At 46.3% G+C, this 19152-nt stretch overlaps 1 long non-coding RNA gene across 1 annotated transcript; it reads right to left on the bottom strand.

The window, feature by feature from the left end:
• Positions 1–4664: 4664 nt before the first annotated feature.
• LOC123375720 lies at positions 4665–9573 on the bottom strand. The gene is made up of 3 exons (XR_006581571.1): positions 9440–9573; positions 7561–7695; positions 4665–4805 (listed from the first exon to the last, which is right to left on the bottom strand). It is a non-coding gene; the product is annotated as an uncharacterized LOC123375720 (long non-coding RNA).
• Between the last annotated feature and the right edge of the window lie 9579 nt (positions 9574–19152).

Genomic DNA, 19152 nt, shown 5'->3' on the forward strand with positions numbered 1-19152 from the left:
GTTTTTATCGTGTGACTGACTGCAGGTGCTCTAATTGGCTTCAGGTGCTCTAATTGGCATCAGGTGCTCTAGTTAATCTATAGCAAACTTTCTTCCCCTTACAGGGAATAAGGCTCCCTTCTAACCCTCTCCTGCTGCCCTCTGGCCATGCTGTATCACATATCCCCCTCCCCCCCCTCAACACCATGGGGTTGGGCTACTTGGGATGAGAGGCAGTGTTGTCGTGATAGGCAATCAGCGTTGCCATGTTGGCTTCCAGCCCTATGCTGTACCTGGAAATGGAAGGGCTGCAGGGATAGGAACCACCTAGTCACTCTTGCGTTCTTCTCCTTGTTTCTGTGCATCCACTGGAGAGGGGCGTGGTCTGTCACAAGGGTAAACCACCACCTCAGCAGATGGGCTATGGAGACTCTCCGCTACTATTTTACCGCCAGACATTTCTTTTCAACGACAGCGTACTTTTGTTCCCTGGGGAGGAGTTTCCGGCTGAGGTACAAGATTGGGCGTTCCTCCTCCCCTACCATCTGTGAAAGGACGGCTCCTAGCCCTACCTCCGAGGCATCTGTTTGTAGGATGAATTCCTTCTAGAAGTTTGGGGCTGTGAGTACTGGATGGCAGCATAGGGCTGTCCTTAAATCTGCAAATACTTCTTCTGTCTTATCAGTCCACTTTACTATCTCGGGGCCCCAAGCTTTTATCAGATATGTCAATGGCCCTGCTCTTGTGGCGAAATGAGGGATGAATCTCCGATAGTATCCTACTATCCCTAGAAATGCTCTGACTTGCTTTTTGCGGACTGGTCGAGGCCAACCTTGTATTGCCTCCATTTTGTTCCATTGGGGTTTCACCAAACCTCTCCCTACTACATACCCAAGGTATCTGGCCTCAGCTAGTCCTATCACGCACTTGAGAGGGTTAGCAGTGAGGCCGGCCTTCCGCATGGCATCTAGCACTGCTTCTACTTTTCCTAGGTGCGTTTCCCAGTCAGGGCTATGGATGACTATGTCGTCTAGATAGGCGGCGGCATACTTGGTATGGGGTCGCAGTAACTTATTCATAAGTCGTTGGAATGTTGCAGGGGCCCCATGGAGTCCGAAAGGGAGGACAGTGTATTGAAACAGGCCATCGGGTGTAGAGAAAGCAGTCTTTTCCTTGGCATTCTTGGCCAGGGGAATTTGCCAATATCCTTTGGTCAGATCCAGAGTGGTTAGGTATCAGGCCTTGCCTAACTGATCAACTAGCTCGTCAATGCATGTTATCAGATAGGCATCGAATTGGGATACTTCATTCAATTTCCGGAAGTTGTTGCAAAACCTCAGGATGCCATCAGGCTTGGGGACTAGGATGATAGGGCTGGACCACTAACTGTGGGATTCTTCAATAAACCCGAGTTCCAGCATCTTCTTCACTTCCATCCTAATTTCTTCCCTTTTAGCTTACAGTATTCGGTATGGTCTTATCGTCACTCTTACTCCGGGGCTGGTGACAATATGATGTTGGACCAGTGTTGTATGGCCCAGTTGTGTACAGAACACGTCCTGGTTCCGGTGGATCATCTCAATGACCTCTGTTCATTGTTCTGGGGTTAATTTAGGAGATATCTTTACCTGCCCCTGTGGGTCGTCTGTCTGGGGTGGAGCTCCTCGAATGACCAGACACGTCTCTCGGTCACGCCAGGGCTTCAGTAAGTTGACATAGTAGATTTGCTCTGGCTTTCGGCGGTCTGGTTGTCTGACCTTATAGTCCACCTCCCCAATGGCTTCCACTATCTCATATGGTCCATGCCAGCTGGCTAGGAGTTTGCTTTCTGCTGTTGGCACTAGCACCATCACCCGTTCCCCCGGCTGAAATCTCCGTACTTTCGCCCGACGGTTGTAATGTGTCCGCTGGGCCTCTTGTGCTTTTTCCAAATGTTCTCGTACTATAGGGGTTACTCGAGTTATTCGCTCTCTCATCTGTGTCACGTGCTCAATGACATTCTTTCCTGAGTTGGGTTGTTCTTCCCAATCTTCCTTGGCGATATCTAATATCCCGCGTGGGTGGCGTCCGTATAGTAGTTCAAAGGGAGAGAAACCAGTGGACGCCTGGGGGACTTCCCATATAGCAAACATTAGATACGGTAGAAGGGTATCCCAGTCTTTTCCGTCCTGTGCTACCACCTTCCGGATCATACTTTTAAGGGTACGATTAAACCGCTCGACCAGTCCATCTGTTTGTGGATGGTAGATTGAGGTCCGTATGGCCTGGATGCGGAGTAGGGCACATAAGTCCTTCATTAATTTTGACATGAACGGGGTTCCTTGGTCTGTCAGGATCTCCTTAAGGATGCCCACTCTGGCATAAACCTGTAGTAGTTCTTTTGCTATTGCCTTGGATGTGGGGTTTCTTAAAGGAATGGCTTCTGGATATCGCATGGTGTAGTCAAGGATGACTAGTACATTTCGGTGGCCCTGTGCCGATCTTTCCAGTGGGCCCACTATGTCCATGGCTATCCTCTCGAAAGGGACTTCAATAATAGGCAAAGGTACTAATGGGGCCCGCAAGTAAGGTCGGGGGCTATGCAACTGGCATTCAGGGCAGGAGGCACAATAGCACTGGACTTCTGCGCATATCCCTGGCCAATAAAACCTTCTTAGGACTCTATCCAGTATCTTGTCTACTCCTAGATGTCCCCCAAATAGATGAGTGTGAGCTAACTCTAATACTGCCCTTGTGTGTTTCCGTGGGACTAAGAGTTGCTCTACTTCTTCCCCTCGTATTTGCTCTATCCTGTACAAGAGATCGTGTTTGAGCACATAATATGGCCTAGGGCCTTTGATCTTTCCTTCCACAGGTACGCCATTTACTTCCACTACCTCCTCCCTCACATTCGCATATAGCAGATCATTGGCCTGGTCCTGCCCGAAATTCTCACGTGCGGTACTGATCTGACCTAATTCTAGGGAGCCTATTTCTACTCTTCCCCCTGGGTTGCTCCTACTTGGGCTAGGAACCGCCTCCGAGTCCTCCCTGGCCTGAATTATCTCCTGGCCTCCTGACAGTCTGGGGCCTTGGGTTTGGGGTTGGCTTCCTGGATTGCCGTGTCTCCCCACCTGGGGTCTGGAACAGTTCACGGGCTGCCAGCTGTCTTTCCACCAGGGAGACCAACTCATCATAGGTGGAGGGGTCATTCTGGCCAACCCAAGCCCGGAGGCCTGGTGGTAGCCCCCTCATATACCAGTCCAGTACCAGGACCTCCATCATCTTCTCAGAGCTGAGGGCCTCAGGGCGCAGCCATTTCCGGGACAGGTGGATCAGGTCAAACAATTGTGATCGGGGTGTCTTGTCCTCTGTATACTGCCACTCATGGAACCTCTGGGCTCGCAATGCTGTCGTTACTCCGGATCTGGCCAGGATCTCTGCCTTCAGCTGGGGGTAATCTGCTGCAGTCTCTGCGGCCATATCATAGTAGACCTTCTGGGCCTCCCCACACAGAAATGGGGCGAGGATACCAGACCACTGATTTCAGGGCCAGGCCTCCCGCAGGGCTGCTCTTTCAAAAGCCAGGAGGTATGCCTCCACATCATCCTCCCGTGTCATTTTCTGTAGGCAATGGCTGGCCCGTATGGTCCGGGTCCCTTCACAGTTGCGGTTCAGTTCCATCAGGGCCTTCATCTGGTTCACCAGGTCTTTCAGCAGGGCCCGGTCCTGGGCAGCCTGACTCATCAACAGATGATTAGTCTCCTGCTGCATCCGAGTCGCCTCCTGTTGGGCGGTTGCTTGGACCCGGGTAGCCTCCTGCTGGGCCGCGGTGGCTTGTATTAGGGCCTTGACCATGTCGTCCATCTTAAGGATGGGAGGGTTTTGGCTAACCCTGGTTTAAGTCCCCTGCGCGCAAATCCCACCCCTGACACCACATGTGGCAAATTGCCGGCACTATTATGATGGGTCTCGTGCTTTCTCTTCTTTGCGGGGGGTTCAGGGCACCATTTCTTGCTCCTAAATTGGAATATTAATTGCCCCACTAGTATTCTAGAGGAGGGGAGTGGAGATGGAGGGACCTGGGCCCGCCCTCTACTCCAGGTCCCAGCCCAGGGAGCCTGAGGATAGTGGTGAGCCACTTGAACTGACGGCTCCTTCCCCTGGGCTACTTCCCTCTCCTGCCCTTCAGCTTGTGGGGGCTTCCTGCCCTCCCTCTGCACAAGCCAAGTGCCCCTTACCTAGGGTCTAGGACTTCTTAGCCCACCGCAGCACTTCTCCAAACTGTCCTCTGCTTCCCTTCAAACTGTTCTTTGCTCCAACACCAATTCTTTCTGCTCCAACTCCTCCAAACTGTTCTCTGCTTCAACATCAATCCTTTCTGCTCCTACTCCCACACTGTCTGATTGAAGCATGGGTTTTTATCATGTATCTGACTGCAGGTGCTCTAATTGGCTTCAGGTGCTCTAATTGGCATCAGGTGCTCTAGTTAATCTATAGCAAACTTTCTTCCCCTTACAGGGAAAAGGATCCCTTCTAACCCGCTCCTGCTGCCCTCTGGTGGATAGTGCTCCAGATGTAGCTGATCCCCCACTTTTATAGAGTAGGTCTTTCAACAAGCAAATCTCAACAACAACACAGTTTTTAATATGGGAATATTTAATAAATCCCTTTTTCCATTTTCCACTGTTAGTCCATATCCTGCTGCTTCCATGGAAAAATCCGTAAGCTGGAAAAAAACATTCTGAAGTTCACTTTGAGCTACTGATGATTCTTCTGTTCGGATGAAAGGGTCTGCAGAGGCTTTGGAATGGACAGGACCTTCAAACTCCTTAGCTCCTTGAGCTCTGTGGGGGAAATCAGGCACTAGCTGTTTGTATCCTGCATCATTCCCATACCGTGTCACCCCTTCCCTGTCTCCTCCCAGTTCCCTTACCTAGTAATGCTGCTCACTGAGAAACCATGCTGTCATTGGCTCCCTCCAACATAGCTATGCACTAATTCCCCATCTCACACACACGGAAAAGAGGTACTGTAAAAGCCATGGAGGTGCAGGACATGCTGCATGGAGCAGCATTAGCTGCTGTGTAGATTACCATGAACCCATTGCAACCTAGCATTTTCCCAGATAGTAAACAGAGTTGCTGCTCCCAAGCTCTCCCTCCTCATTCCCCATCCTCCAATACCCTTCTAAATTCTGCAGAAACCCAAGTATACACAAAGAAGAGCTAGCAGAGACTTATGAAAGTGGGGGTGCATCCACCCCTTCCCTCCTTTCTGCTCAGGTGAGGAAAGAATCTAGGCTAGGATTGTCAAAGGAGATAGGCAGAGAACTTCCTTTGGATTTTGGAGCCTAACTCACTAGGCTCTTAGGCTATGTCTACAATAGAAATGCTACAGTGGGACAGTTGCAGTGCTACAGCTGCACAGCAGTATCGCTTCACTGTAGGCACTAAGGGCTTGTGTACACTTGAAACGGTGCAGCAGCATAGCTGCAGCCATGCCACTGTAGTACTTCAGTTTAAACACTACCTGCACTGGACAGGAGAGGTTCTCCTATCATTGTAGGTAATACACCTTCCTGAGAGACTGTAGCTAGGTGCTGCCTACACCAGGAGCTAGGTCAGTCATATCCCTGAGCAATGTAGCTATGCCACGTAGACCAGGCCTTACACAGGCACTGACTTTCCAAAATGCCAGAGGGTGCTCAAAAAAAATAGTCCAGCCTACAAGTATTTCCCAGTGTATTAGCTGTAGTAACAGCAACAGATTTACATTGGATTTTCTTCTAGGTAGAAGCTCAGGGTCAGAGTAGCATGAACATCATATTGCCAGAAATTTCAGCAGGTAGTTTATAACTTTCAGTTGGCAGTGTGGTTTAATGGATGGAGCAAGAGTCTGGCCTACTAGTTAGAATGGAACTCAGACAGGGCCGGTCCTGAACAAGAGCCAAGCATTGAAGCCAGGAGTCAGAAGCCAACACCTAAGCCAAAAGGTAAACTGGAGTCACAGTCAGAAGGCATAGCTGAGGGTGGGAGTCAGGAGTCCAAAGCCAGGACAAAGGTGGGGTAGGAACAGGAGCAAGCTGGAATTGGGGAAGGGCTACAGACAGCAGGGGACAGGCCAAGAACAGCAGCAGACAAGGAGTACATTAAGCAACCAGTTCACTGCTCTTGCTACTGGGTTTATAAACCAGGCTGCTGGCCCTGCAGCCAATCAGGTGCTGCAATTAATCAGGCAGTCCCAGGGCAGTGCATCTGGACCTATTAGTTGCCTAGCAGTGAAGTTAGTAGGGAAGCAGGTCAGTAGCTGGTCCTAGCTGGCATGACCCCTGACAGGTAACTAACTCGTCACTGGCTTTTGGAATCCAAGGACAAGCATACTGCTCACCATTCACAGATTTAAGTCCCCATGCTCCTCTAACATCATATGAGCTGAGTTGGCAGTCTCAGACTACTTCTCAGTATTACAAGTACCAGGCCCACATTACAAGTGTACCAGGAAGAGCCAGAGGAAGTGTGGCTCTGAAAACCATAACACTGAAAACCAGGCCATTAACACTAATGAGAGTTCAACACATAAATCCTCTTTGTATTATTGGAGGAGGATGAGATGCCTCAAAATAATGAAATGGGACAATATATCTCAAAATCAGATATTAACTGCTTCATTAAAATGGAATCAATCACTTAATCTTTCTCTTTGATTCAATGAGCTGTCAAATAGTCACTGTTTTTTGGCTCACATTTAGCATTACAAAAGAAGCAGCATGTTGAAATGCCATTTTTATGAGAGTGTTCCCTTCAATTTAGCTTGATGTCCCTCAAGAAGTTTCCAATAAGAACCATAATACTGTTGGAACTGTGGAACTCACAGGATTTGATGACTAGGCATATTAGAGGCTTTTTGCACTCTCCGCTCTATATTGCTCTATCCAGCAGTCTCATTATCCCATGCATTTAAAACCATCTGCCTAGACCAAGAGAATTATTGTACTTAAATGGGGGTGGTTATGCTTACTTCTGATTTTGTCATGCATTTTAAAGAAAACCTTGTATCAGTCAGAATTTATATACTGTTTATTTTATTGCCTAATTTCGAGTGTAGGACTTCTAATTTTAGATTTAAATAAATATTTACTAATAGATTCCTGTCAAAATGTATTAACAAGCAAATACATATAAATAATGTGTGAGTGTATACAGAGTATGCATTGTAGTGTATGTGTGTAACACACACATCAAAGAACTCTTGCTCCCCACACTGCCCAGCCATGAGCAGCACATTCCCCTTAATCAGCTTCATTCTAAAGCCAGGATGGGGTAAGCACAGGTGACTCAAATATTCAGAGCTCTGAAAATGAATGCTGAAAAACTGCTGAGGAAAATGTGTAATTGTTCACCAGAAAATAAAGAAAGATAATGCCTGAACTATAAACAACAGATCTGTCTTGCTGATATGTCATCACAAAACTGAACCAATTAGTCTTTTGGTTCCACTAAAGTGGATATTTATTTGTGTTCCTTAAAGTTAAAGGGACACTTCAAAGTCAGTAAATCTAAATTTAAACCCAGCAGCTGTGTTTCAGTCTACCGTACTTACTCTTGCCCAACATGCTATCCCTTCAGTCTTCCTCTCTGCATTGATCATATGAGCAGGCCTGATGATGAAGAAGAATTTTAAGAATTTTCCTCTTCAAACTCAAACAGCTGGTCCTTGTGCACTGCAGTACTCTACCTGTCAGCAAAAATGGAGACGAGAAAGTAGAAAAGTAGAAAAACAGGCCTGTAGATACTCAAGGCCAGATACTTGGAAACAACCATGTGGCAATCAGGGACTGGGATAGAAAAGTAACTGTTAGCCACATACAGGGCCGGCTCCATGGGTTTTGCTGCCCCAAGCAGCCAAAAAAAAAAAAAAGACACGATTGCGATCTGCAGCAATTCAGCGAAAGGTCCTTCACTCCGAGTGGGAGTGAGGGACCCTCCGCCGAATTGCCGCCGAATACCTTAAAGTGCCGCCCCGCTCCGGAGTTTCCGCCCCAAGCACCTGCTTGATAAGCTGGTGCTTGGAGCCGGCCCTGGCCACATATGTGGCTCCATGATTCTTGGGCTGCTGGTCCCAAAGAGCAAATTAAAGCACCTGCAGCTGCAACACCCCCTAAGAGATTTCTGGAATGCAGCAGCCCTCCAACCATGCCCCCTTTCTCTGCTCACATTTCCCTACACTGGAGTGAGAAGTGAGGGTGACACACAGCCGACTACACCAGTTCCGTGCCATTTGGGGATCTCTGTAAACCCTTATACAGAATGACATGCAGCCTTAGCAGAGGCCAGGATCTGGCCCTCAAGATTGCAAATAAATCCCAGAGCCCAGGTTTGTTATTTTAGAGTGACCAAAAAGAAGTACAAATTGTGCTTCAGCTCTTGTTCTGGGAGGCTGCTCATTTTCCGGAATTTCCCAAAATGGTCTCAGATCCATGAAAAGTGAATTCAAATGGATCCTTCCATATCCCAGAGGATCCATAGGGACTAAACTCACGTCTCATTCTATATGGGGTGGGAGGTGAATTTCATCCTCCTCTATTCACTATTGTGGGTTTCCCTGTGGGAATGGATTACCTGGCTCTCATTTCTTGCTACAGTTCCTTACAATACACATAAAAAGATGAATAAAATACATTAATAAAAAGACCCTTCATTTAACTGCTTAAATGTTTCTAAATTGTAATAAAATCTTAATTCAAGTCAGACTCAATGCAGTTGAAATCTAACCTGGAGAGAAAAACTGATCAAGTGTTTACTCAGCCAGATGCAGAGATATATTTCCTTGCAGTTTTGTTTACTATTGGATGCTCTCAAAATAATGGAAGGTATTAAATTTGAGATTCTGATATGGGACCATCTTTAGTTAGTAGCAATTAATTTTGTATTGCATAATTTTTATTTGAATAACAAACTCAATGATTTAAACAAAAGTTAGATAAACCAGAAGAAACAAATCTGAGTTACATGTACAGGCTGTTACAAAAGAAAGATTAAGTCTGCAGATGATTTTAAAGTTGTCAGGTTAAAACTCTTGTAATACCAATCTGTATCCTAACAACCTCTTTTAGACTATGCTAAATACGTGCAACTGCCATTAACATTATGAAGTGTCTAGAGCCTCAAGGAATTTAAATATTTTGATTCATATAAAAGGATTTTAATATATTGTTAGTTTATTTGCTGAATTTTCCAGTCTGATTACACCCCTCTTGGTCTTGCACAACAGCATTTCAGATAAAAACTGCATGATAGAATGAATTACATTTATGTAATCAGCATAAACAATGTTTCTACAGCAAAATTAGCAGTTCACAAATGTGTAATGAAGTGAACAATTTCTTATTAACTATAAGAAATTTTACAATTTAGATTGCATCCATAGCTGGTATTATAGTTCAATACAGTTTCCCTTAATAAAATGTAAACAAACCAACCTTAACAGAACACTTGCTGATCACTCACTTTCACTGGGCTGGGGCAGGGGTTTGGGCAGGGCCACCCAGGGGCGGGGGCAAGTGGATCAATTTGCCCCAGGCCCCGGGCTCTGCAGGGGCCTCCACGAGAATGGCTGAGGCTCCCTCCCCGGCCCGACCCCATCTCCGCCCCTCTCCCAGAGCCTCAGCGTATCCAGCAGCGTTCCTGGACAGCTGCAGCGTGGCTCCGGCAGGGCCCCTGAGCTCCGCCCCGCTCAGAGCCGTGTGGTAAGGGGGCGGGGCTGCGAGCTCCAGCGGGCCCTCCGCTCAGCCTGGAGCTCGCAGCCCCGTCCCCTTACCACACGGCTCTGAGCGAGGAGGAGCTCAGGGGTCCCTCTGGAGCCACGCTGCAGCTGTCGAGGGTCACTCCTGGATGTGCTGAGGCTCCGGGTGAGGGGGGAGCAGGGGGTAAGGGGCCGGGGGCGTTGGCTAAGGGGCAGGAAGTCCGAGGGACAGTCAGGGGACAGGGAGGGGGCAGAGGTTGGGGGGGGCGGTCAGGGGACAGGGAATGGGGGGTTGGATTGTGGGCGTTCTGGGGGTCTGTCAGGACTCAGCAGGGGGGTGGATAGTGGTCGGGGCAGTCAGGGGACAGGGAGCAGGGGTGGGGTCCCGGGGGGGTGGGGGTCTCTGGGGAACGGTGAGGGGACAAGGAGCAGGATGGGTCGGGGATTCTGAGGGGGCGTGGGCAGTCGGGGGGCAGGAAGTGGGTGGGGGTCGGATAGGGGGCAGGGCCAGGCTGTTCGGGAGGCACAGCCTTCCCTACCCTAAAGCTCATTCAGCAGTTTGAGGCTTGCAGAAGAGCCAAGCTGTTAGCTTTTCCATTAGGGCTACCATCCCTTTCACTTCTCAAATGCCAAATGATAGTCTATATTTAATTTCAGTGCCATAGGGAGATTCATGTCAGGGGAGGGTAGCTTCATTTAAAATTAGCCACTGGGGGAGGGATCACATGAGAAGAGCAATATCCTTCCCAACCCTACCAAGGGAGACCCCCCTCCCCTGCATTCCCTGAGGCTTCAGAGGGGTTAATTCAGTGGTTCTCAAACTTTTATGCTGGTGACCTCTTTCACGTAGCAAACCTCTGAGTGTGCCCCCCCTATAAATTAAAAACACTTTTTTATATATTTAACACTATTATAAATGCTGGAGGCAAAGCTGGGTTTGAGGTGAAGGCTGACAGCTTGCAATCCCCAGTAATAACCTCGTGACCCCCTGAAGGGTCCTGACCCCCAGTTTGAGAACCCCTAGATTAATTTAATTTTAGCACCCTGTGTCCATTCACATGCGTGTGCTATTTTGAGCATTTCAGTTTTCACAACATAGGCTCATCTCAGATTCTGGAACAAGCTCAAATGCTCAGTTCGTGGAGTATGTACATAAGCTATACTAAAGACAAACCCACAGTCACCGTCTCCAGTTTGTGAGGGACCCCATGGAGCCAGTCTCTAGGAAACAGATAAATGCATGGAGGTTAAGTCCACTAATGGCTATTAGCCAGGATGGGTAAGGAATGGTGTCCCTACCCTCTGTTTGTCAGAGGGTGGAGATGGATGGCAGGAGAGAGATCATTTGATCATTACCTGTTAGGTTTACTCCCTCTGGGCATTGGCCATTGTTGGTAGACAGGATACTGGGCTGGATGGACCTTTGGTTTGACCCAGTATGGCTGTTCTTATGTTCTAACCTAAATGAACCCAAAGTTATGGAGACAGATATGAGTCAAGGAAGCCAGCAGAGTATCAGAAACCTGGAAAAATCTCTTACTGGATGGGCTCAGGCGTTTGGTCACAAGCTGAGGTGGTTCAACAGTTTTGGATTTTTAAGCAGAATTTTTTTATTGTTTCTTTAAACAATCAAACACAGCAAGCAGCAAATATTTGGCCACACACTTCTGAAACCCCAAACCATATTCAGGTTTTGGCAGACTAATTTCAGCTTTTCAATTAAAAAAAACACAACAAATTTTGAAGGAAAGCAGACATTGTCCGTGATTTTTTTCTGCTTTTTAAAACCCCTAGTTTTCAATCCAGAAAAAGTTTTGACGGAAAATATTTGTCCAACCCTTTTAATGAGCTTTAGTGCCTTTTAGCACTAGCTGATGCTGAGAACCAGTGATACCTTATAAAGAAGTTTTCTCAAAACTGGGTTTGTGCCGAAATGCAGAAGGTTTATTCCTCCCAGGGCTGCCCATGGGTGCAGAGCAAGTGGGGCAATTTGCGCCGGGCCCCGCAGCGGCCCCCACGAGAATATAGTATTGCAATTTTTTTTATGGAAGGGGCCCCCGAAATTGCTTTGCCCCAGGCCCCCTGAATCCTCTGGGCGGCCCTGGGTTTGGGGTGCGGGAGAGGGTGTGGGCTCCGGCTGGGGGTGTGGGCTCTGGAGTGGCATCCAGGATGAGGGGTTTGGGATGCAGGAGGGGGTTCGGGGCTGGGGCCGGGGGCTGGAGTGCAGGAGGGGGGACGGGCTCCGTGAGGCAGTTTGGGTGTGGGAGGGAGTCCAGGTTGGGGCAGGGCGTGATGGGTGCAGGCTCTGGGAGAGAGTTAGGGTGCGGGAGGGGTTCCAACCTGGGGCAGGGGGTTGGGGTGTGGGAGGGGGTTTGAGGGGTGGGCTCCAGCTGGGCAACGCTTACCTCAGGTGGCTCCCAGTCAGCGGAGCAGCAGGGCTAAGGCAGGCTCCCTGCATGCCCTACCTCCGCGTGGCTCCTAGAAAGAGGAGCCAGGGGGCTGTGTGTGCTGCCCATGCCCCCAGGCCAATAGAAGCTGCGCAGCTAGTGCTTGGGGTGGGGGCAGCACGCAGAGCCCCCGTGGCCTCCCCTGTTCCTAGGAGTCGGCCATGCCAGCTGCTTCCAGGAGCTACATGTAGTCAGGGCAGGCAAGAAGCATGCCTTAGCCCCGCTCCACCACCAACCAGACTTTTGCTGGCCCAGTCAGCAGTGCTGACCAGAACCACCAGGATCCCTTTTTGACTGGGCATTCCAGTCAAAAACCGGACACCTGGCAACCCTACCTCTGATCTGGTCAGGAGGTGGGGCCTCTTAGAGGCTGGAGAAGAGAAGGAGGTGGGGGGATGGTGTGGAGTTGCCCCCAGGACTGCCCCACTCTGGGTAAGACACTTCAGTTTGTGAGGGGGAGTAATGCCCCCTGTGCTCACGGCTTTAGCCCTCCAGGGAGCACCAGGGCTTGGGTCTTTCACCCTGTGGGGGGCACTGGAACTCAGGGCTTTATCCCTGTGGCTCTGCTCCTGGCTTCAGCCCTGTGAGAGTCACTGGGGCTCCCGGCTTTAGCCCCGTGGGAGGCAACAGTTTGGTTTCAGCCCCGCAGCTTCCAGCTTTAACCCCACGCGGGGTACAGGGCTCAGGGCTTCAGCCATAGGTACTGGGGCTCAGGACTCCAGGTTTTACCCCGCAGCGCCAGGCTTTAGCCCAACAGGGGGCACCAGGGCTCAGGGCTCCAGTCTTCAGCTGCAGGGTCCTGCAGCTGCCCTGAAACAGCTTTCGGCCTCCTGTGGGGCTATGGAACCCCAGTTGAGAGCTTCTGCTATAGGCCATATTTTAAAAGAGATCCTTCTTTGGCTGAAATGGTAAGGTCTGTGCTTTTTGGAGCAGGAAGTCCTGACTTCTATGATCTCTAGTACTGAGAAATCCCAAATGACTATGCCATGCAGTGACAACCATAACTTCCTGGTTGGCTACCAGTATTGTTAAATATAAACAATAATAAAGTCAAAACAGTTTTATAGACCCATGATCAACATAGTTTCAAGGAAGCAGAGGGAATCAAAACAGAAAGAGGTAAACATTCCAATAATAAAGTGAAGATTACATTATAATGGGAAGCAAAAGGAGCACAGCATTCAAACAGAAACCTATCTACAGTTAAATCTGTTTAAGCCTATTTGATATTTTATCAGCGCAAACTTCCTTTAAGGGTAACATGCCCTTGTGTCTCTCATGGAAAAAAGGTATTATTAAAGAAAAACATGTTTTCTTCAGTGCAGCAGCCAAATTAAGTAATTTTAAAAGAATTTGTTTTAGGGTGAATCCGAATTTGTTTTCACAGAAAGATTAGGACCAGAAACAAAGACAAATTTGTATCTGAAATCCAGCACCCCACAGAATTACGCTAATCCTTTACCAAAAAGACAAAATGAAAGTTAGTCTCCACACAAATGCAGGTATACTTCTAATGTAGCTCCTCACAGACAACGTGGTCCCTTTTCAGTGATCTGTCAGGTCTTAGGCAATCATGTGCAATAAAGATCATCTGTTAAATCTACGTGTGTGACTTAGCAAGACAAAGAAAGCATTCTCTTGTTGCTAAAAGTATGTAATTCCTCTCCCTAAAATGAGAAAAGTATAGCTCTATTTGACCAAGTTTTTGTCCTTTGGAATTCTTGCAAGGTTGATGCCCAATTTCCAGATGCTGTGATTTAGTTTCTTAAGTTATTAATATCAGTGTAATAACTATCTAATTTTAATATCATGTATCTCATGGGGTTGGTGGAGGCTGGATGCTGGAATTGTAATTGCACCCATCATTTTTGTATTTCAGCATATTTACAATATTAAAAATATTGTCCATCTGTTTGGAATTTCTTTCCAAAACAAAAATCTATTTGCCTTACATCTCTCTCAACTGTACCACATTACAAAGTATTAAAATTTGCTGTCTTGTCTTAGACCCATACTCATACTTATCTTCCTTTGTTTTCACTCTTAAATCATATAGAGCAGAAAAACTGAATCAGGAAACAGTGAAATGTTGTATATTGTAAAGATATGAATTCCACATAAATATATGTTTCTTGCTGTCTTATTTTTCTGTCACTCATTTCAGGTCACAGTCCCATATTTAGCCCTTGGCTGATGTATAACAGGTATTTCAAGAAAACAGGATAAAATAAAGCTCTGTATAAGCTACATTCCCCCCTCCGCCCCCATCTCCCAAGCATTAATTGATGCTAGGCTTTGGCACTTCAGTCTTCTTCTGAGATTTAGGTCTCAGCAGCTGCATATTGTTGGAGACAAAGAAAAAACACACGTGCAATATGTGAACGTCCAGAAGAATTAGATCATTGATATAATGAGCTCTGCTTATTGATCTCCAAACAGCTCTGAGTTACAATTTTCCCTCTTAAAAAGAAGTTACTGAAGTGAGTTCAGCAGCTGCTAACCAAAAATGACTCTAGCCCCATCCAGTGGTAATCAAAATAATTTCAGGTTTCAGAGTAGCGGCCATGTTAGTCTGTATCCGCAAAAAGAACAGGAGTACTTGTGGCACCTTAGAGACTAACAAATTTATTTGAGCATAAGCTTTCATGGGCTACAGCCCACTTCATCAGATGCATAGAATGGAACATACACTAAGAAGATGGAAGTTGCCATACCAACCCTAAGAGGCTAATTAATTAAGATGAGCTAGTATCAGCAGGAGAAAAAAACGTTTGCAGTGATAATCAAGATGGCCCATTTCAGACAGGTGACAAGAAGGTGTGAGGATACTTAACATGGGGAAATAGATGCAATTTGTGTAATGACCCAGCCACTCCCGGTCTCTATTCAAGCCCAAGTTAATGTTATCTAGTTTGCAAATTAATTCCAATTCAGCAGTTTCTCATTGGATTCTGTTTTTGAAGCTTTTCTGTTGCAAAATTGCCACCTTTAAGTCTGTTACTGAGTGACCAGAGAGGTTGAAGTGTTCTCTTACTGGTTTTTGAATGTTATGATTCCTGATGCCAGATTTGTGTCCATTTATTCTTTTGCGTAGAGACTGTCCAGTTTGGCCAATGTACATGGCAGAGGGGCATTGCTGGAACATGATGGCATATATCACACTGGTAGATGTGCAGGTGAACGAGCCCCTGATGGCGAGACTGATGTGATTAGATCCTATGATGGTGTCACTTGAATAGATATGTGGACAGAGTTGGCATCAGGCTTTGTTGCAAGGATAGTTTCCTAATAATAATTTCAGTCCACCCTAACCCTCATATTTGCTGACTGGTTCAAGGATAAATATTGTATGTATAAGAGAGAGACGTGCATCCAATATCTATTTAAAAAAAAAAAGCTGATGCTCTAGGGAGTTCTGATTATATAGTGATATGTGAGAGTCTGAATGATCAGAACTACTGTAGATCAAAATGGTGCTATTTCCTTATTAGTCTGTGTCCTTGTCCTGGGGTATTACTTTGAGGAGATTATCTACATCAACCTACCATATCCTCTTTAGCACTTTGAAAACTTTTATCATGTCTGTTCCTTAGCCATGTTTATCCTGCAGCCTTTCCACATAATTAACTTGGTGTATCTCTTTGGGATGTCTATTGCCTCCTTCTGGACCTTTTCTATCTCAGCAATATTTGTTTTAAAATGAGGAGGGGAAAATATATTTTTATACCATACTTTGCTACTGATCAGTCTTCTTTCCATGATATGGTACCTACATCTGGCACAAAACAGTTGTCAAATTATTTTAAAAATTGGGAATATTTTTAAAGAGGGGTTTTGCTTGTCCAAATAGTCAAGCGGAAAATTACTTGCAGTGAGCAAAATTAACCTTGTGAACTGATTGATGTCAGACTGAAGGCATTTTAAATCACTTCAAACACTGTTACTGGGCTAATAATCATATAGCTTATTACATCTGACCTCATGAATGCTGAGATAACCAACTCATGTGGCAAGGCATAAACTGATAACCTATGGGAGTCAGAAAGATCATATCACCTCACCCCCTTCCTAAGTACTGATTGAACAATAAGTTGGGTACATTATTCTTTTGTGTGAGTTTCCAAAGCATCAGCTCATGGGACACTCCTAGAGGCAGGATATTGGACTAAATGAACCAAAATCTGATCCATGAAACCCATCTCCTTCTTTGTTCTTCTCCCTAAGTACTGTAGGTTTTGTCACATTTCCACTTCTTAGTGTCAGATTTGTAACATTTTTTCATGGTTTTTGGATGCTAAGTAGATGCAATGCCTCATTTCTAGCTAAATAGTTTAACACATATGTAAAGTCTGACATACTTTTTAAATCAATATGTGCTGCACGTTTATCTGAGCTGTTCTCATTTCCCATCTGAAAAAGCTTCCAACCCTACTCACCTAATTCATTCTCTTGTTCTCTAGCTCTCATCTAATTCCAAATTCCTATTATTCTTTTTATTTTTAATAACATTTTCCACCATAAAAGTGTAGAAGTGTAGAAAGCCTGGTTTCTTGCATCAATCTCTTTTGTTATTGAACTATATCACATTTGTCAATTTAGATATGAAAATGGTATCAGAACCAAATGAAAACGATTCCTTGATTTTTTTCTTCTCATGCAAAATCTATCTTATAAATTCTGTCTTTCAGAGTATTTTATAAAAGCAGTTCCGTTTCTCAGCCTATCAGTAACATAACCAGATAAAGCTAGTTTTATATGGAATAGCAACTTGTATGATGCTCTGAGTAAAGAATTACGGCAACATTACTTACAGATGAAAGGAAGGCGTCAAATTCACATCCTCCAGAGCAAACATATTAACTTTGAAACTACAGTGTTTCAAATGGAAGAAATATGTGGAAGGGGTGGATTTTGCTGAATCCAAGCAAACTGAGCATCAGTCCAGCCAATCCCTGCCACTTCACAAGTCCTGTTTAATTAATGCCCATTCGGAACAAAAACAACCAAACTAGACACTCAGTTAGGAACTTGCTGGGGACAATCCAGTAAATACCACCACTAGATCCTGCTGGAGCCAGATGCATTTATGATGAAATTCTGCACTCAAATACTTTAGCATGATTCCCAGTGGTTTCAATTAAAGCAGCATGCAAAATACTATGAAGCCACCCCACGGAGACCACTTCAATCCTTTAGCTGAAATAGCCTTCACAGTCCTCCATGTCCCACTGTGGCCTGGTCTACACTTAAAACATAGGTTGACATAGCTATGGGACTTAGGGATACGAAAAATCTACATCCCTGAGTGCCACAGCTATACCAACCTAACCCCCAGAGTTGCAGTAGCTATGTCAATGGAAAAATGCTTCAGTTGACCTAACTACTGTCACTTGGGGAGGTGGTATTCCTAAAGCAATGGAAAAAAACCCTCTTCTGTCGTCATAGTCTGCATCTACACCACAGGGTTACAGTGGCATAGCGATGGAGCTGTAGCTATGCTACTGCAGCACCCTGGATAGTGTAGTCATGTTCAGTGGGAGAGAAAAAAAGGGATTATGTCTTCTGGCCCTGCCCCTCCCCAACACAGCCCCTGCGTACTGCACAGAGGGGTGCCTGTGGATGGAGTCAGGCTGTGACTGCAGCTTTTGTGCAATCCCCAGAATCCTACCCTGCAGAGCAGTACCACATCACTTCTATTGCATCTGCTGCCACTGAAGTGAAGTGGGATTTACTCAGTCTGAACTCACTAGGAGTGTTACCTCATATTTACCTCAGGATTTGGCCCCTCTTTAATATATTTCACTAATAGAAAAGTGAATAAAACGTATTAGAGTATTCAACGTTATTTCAAACTATTGTGTTCATCTTATGTATCTAAATACCAGTTTGGATGACATATTTATAGGCTCACATTTGAAAGCCGAGTCCACGGAATGTAACACACATGCGTGTCAATACTATACCCTGTCCTTGCAGTATAATGAATTTATGACGGGCTCACTAACAACTACAGTCATATAGCCAATGAAGCCAGAAGTAGCCAATGAAGCTGAAAAGTACCACCCATGGGCTATTCAGGATGGCTCAGATGTTGATGTTCCTTGGAGTACCCAGACTCCTGAGTCACTTTGTTACCCCACCCCCCAACCTCTACAGTAAGTGGTTTCAATTGGTGGAAGTGGTCTCTGATGATTTTTCCATTGGAAGTGTTAGGATGAAGAAAGGCTAACCTTGCATTACATACCGGCTAATCAGAGCGGGGTGACAATTCCCTCCTGCTAGAATGGGTCATCACTAAGACATATTATCCCCTGGGGACTAACTTCTACTCTAAGTCCATAAAGCAAATTTTCCATATAGTTACATTATACTTAAGGTTCAGATTTTGTCATGGTTCTTTTTAGTAAAAGTCACAGACAGGTTGCGGGCAATAAACAAAAATTCATGGAAGCCTGAGACCTGTCCGTGATGTTACTAACAATAATGGGGAGGTGCTGACAGGGGGACTGAAGTCCGAGCCCCACAGAGATGGAGATGGGGACTGAGAGCCCAAGCCTTGGCGGGGGGAGGGAGGCTCCAGCTCTTGCCACTGCTCCAGCGGCTCAGTACACCAGGGGTTCTGCCGCTGGCAGCTGACAGCTCCGGAACCAGGAATGGGGCTGAAGCTGAAAACGTCATGGAGGTCCCTGAAAGTCACGGAACCTGTGACTTCTGTGACCTCCGTGACAAAATCTTATCTTTGTTATTCCTTTTATATTACCCAGATATACATCTCACAGTGATTATGAGTAAGGCTCCATGTTAGTCACAGAGGTCACGGAAGTCATGGATTCCATGACTTTTCGTGACCTCTGCAGTGGCTGGTGTGCCTGGCCTGGGGCCACCTAAGCAGCTCGGGCAGGCCGGGGCCAGGCGCACCAGCTGCTGCTGTGGCAGTCTCGGGGCCCCCCATCCCTCCAGCAGCAGGAATTTGGGTGGGGGGGGCTCAGGGCTGGGGATTAGG

This window comes from Mauremys mutica, chromosome 8 (genome assembly GCF_020497125.1).
Source record: "Mauremys mutica isolate MM-2020 ecotype Southern chromosome 8, ASM2049712v1, whole genome shotgun sequence".
NCBI classification, from domain to species: Eukaryota; Metazoa; Chordata; order Testudines; family Geoemydidae; genus Mauremys; species Mauremys mutica.